This window comes from Salmo trutta, unplaced genomic scaffold, assembly GCF_901001165.1.
Source record: "Salmo trutta unplaced genomic scaffold, fSalTru1.1, whole genome shotgun sequence".
NCBI classification, from domain to species: domain Eukaryota; kingdom Metazoa; phylum Chordata; class Actinopteri; order Salmoniformes; family Salmonidae; genus Salmo; species Salmo trutta.
This window is the reverse complement of record NW_021822766.1, coordinates 124,006-127,095: the sequence shown is the minus strand read 5'-3', so window position 1 is coordinate 127,095 and position 3,090 is coordinate 124,006.

Sequence of the window (3,090 nt, the reverse complement as noted above, 5' to 3'; positions counted from 1 at the left end):
CACGATATGCGCCGGCGCGTCACCCTTCGCATAGTGTCTTCAACGCACGAACAAAACACAGCTATTTGGATATAACTATGGATTATTTGGAACCAAAACAACATTGGGTGTTGAAGTAGAAGTCCTGGGAGTGCATTCTGACGAAGAACAGCAAAGGTAATCCAATTTTTCTTATAGTAAATCTGAGTTTGGTGAGTGCCAAACTTGGTGGGTGTCAAAATAGCTAGCCATGATGGCCGGGCTATCTACTCAGAATATTGCAAAAATGTGCTTTCACCGAAAAGCTATTTTAAAATCGGACACCGCGATTGCATAAAGGAGTTCTGTATCTATAATTCTTAAAATAATTATGTTTTTTTGTGAACGTTTATTGTGAGTAATTTAGTAAATTCACCGGAAGTTTGCGGTGGGTATGCTAGTTCTGAACGTCACATGCTAATGTAAAAAGCTGGTTTTTGATATAAATATGAACTTGATTGAACAAAACATGCATGTATTGTATAACAATGTCCTAGGAGTGTCATCTGATGAGGATCATCAAAGGTTAGTGCTGCATTTAGCTGTAGTTTTGGTTTTTGTGACATTATATGCTAGCTTGAAAAATGGGTGTGTGATTATTTCTGGCTGGGTACTCTGCTGACATAATCTAATGTTTTGCTTTCGCTGTAAAGCCTTTTTGAAATCGGACAATATGGTTGGATTAACGAGAGTCTTGTCTTTCAAATGGTGTAAAATAGTCATATGTTTGAAAATTGGAAGTTTTGGGATTTTTGAGGTGTTTGTAATTCGCGCCACGCTCTATCATTGGATATTGGCGAGGCGTTCCGCTAGCGGAACATCTAGATGTAAGATTAAGCAAGTCAGCCATATCAGCCATGTTTTTTGAAAGGCAGTAAATGAGGCTTGTTAGGTTCTAATTATTCAGAGTAAATAATTTACGGACACTAGAGAAGCTTAACCAAGTTTAATTCTTCCCAAAGGGTCGTTACAGCTGTAATTCAGACAAAAACATGTTCCCACCACCACTAGTATATACACTCCACTTTAGACACCCCTCCTTCTCTCCAATCCTTCCATCTTATGGTTCCACAGGAAGAGGGTAACAGGATACTAAACCCTTATTACTCCCTTCATGGGATCTGGCCTGACCTCTTGAACTCAACCCCTCCTTCGCCTAATCCACAAGATGCCCATCCGCTTCCCCTATAGCAATCCTGTGATCGTTTCCCGTCCACCCAACACATTCCAAAGCCATCTGTCTTTCTACAGAGACCCATTACCTTCTGACATAAACCCAGTCTCTTTTTATACACTATGCGTCTGATCTATGATGTCTTTAATATCTCAAAGTTCAAAGTTTACCCTGAATCCAACAGGCTGAATGAACTGTTTCGCTGCCAGACAAGGCTCCGCTGATAGCCAGGTGTAGCAGTGGTAAGGTGTTGGGACAGATTTATGTGTTCCCTAACAGTTTGTGGGCCCTGCTTGTCACCATTATAGTGCAATTAATGTATTGTTTAGTGTTGCGCAGTGGCTTTGCTGGCATGCATCTAAAAACCGTCTCCCCCTTTGCCCCACCAAGATTTACAGGCTAAAATTGTCGATCACTGAAAGCCCTGACGCCCTACTTTGGTGAAGCCCAATAGATAAAGTATGTTAAACTCTGGTTGACATTTGAGAAAGAAAGAAATGGTAGTTATGCTGAGCTTATAAAAATGTACCTCAATTTACCTCCAAATGACTTTAGGACCATCAACTGTCCGAGCTCGTCACTGGTTCTCGTCCACCAGAACCAGTGAGTTCAGATCAGTCTGATTATCTGCTCGGACTCAGAGGGGGACCAGCTTGAGGTAGGCTATACCGTCCTAAAGTGTTGAAAAGTACATCTCTCCCATTTATAACACTGCACTAATCCATCACAATGTTCTCCCAGTAAAGTGTAACCTGTGTGTTTGCTTGTTGACGTCAGTCTCCTAACCTTTAACTCTGCTCCTGTTCTCCAGGACCTAGGGGTTCTGCCCAAAACCCAGACCCACCTGATGTTCTCCAGGACCTAGGGGTTCTGCCCAACACCCAGACCCACCTGATGTTCTCCAGGATCTAGGGGTTCTGCCCAACACCCAGACATGGATCCACCTGATGTTCTCCAGGACCTAGGGGTTCTGCCCAACACCCAGACCCACCTGATGTTCTCCAGGATCTAGGGGTTCTGCCCAACACCCAGACCCACCTGATGTTCTCCAGGATCTAGGGGTTCTGCCCAACACCCAGACCCACCTGATGTTCTCCAGGATCTAGGGGTTCTGCCCAACACCCAGACCCACCTGATGTTCTCCAGGATCTAGGGGTTCTGCCCAACACCCAGACCCACCTGATGTTCTCCAGGACCTAGGGGTTCTGCCCAACACCCAGACATGGATACACCTGATGTTCTCCAGGGTCTAGGGGTTCTGCCCAACACCCAGACATGGATCCACCTGATGTCCTCCATTACCTGTTCTCCAGGACCTAGAAGTTCTGTCGTTCTGCCCCTGAGCAAGGCACTGTTCCCCGGGCGCCGTGGACGTCGATTAAGGCAGCCCCCCGCACCTCTGATTCAGAGGGGTTTAATGCAGAAGACACATTTCAGTTGACTAGGTATCCCCCTTACCCCTCCCAGGGCCATACAAACTCACACTGTGGGTCTAATACATTACAGACCCAGCGGCAGGACGCGGCGCCTCCAGAGAACAGGACGCGGCGCCTCCAGAGAACAGGACGCGGCGCCTCCAGAGAACAGGACGCGGCGCCTCCAGAGAACAGGACGCGGCGCCTCCAGAGAACAGGACGCGGCGCCTCCAGAGAACAGGACGCGGCGTCTCTAGAGAACAGGAAGTAACAGGACGTAGCGTCTCTGGAGAACAGGAAACAACAGACTCATTTAAGAGCAGAAAATAGATGCCTGTCGTTGGCGTCTAGCTCCCTCATTGAGTCAAACTAAAAGCTTGAAAGGACTACATGCATTTCGCTACACCTGCAATAACATCTGCTAAACACGAGCATGTGACAAATAAAATTTGATTTGAAAAAGGACAAAGATGGTCCAAGAAC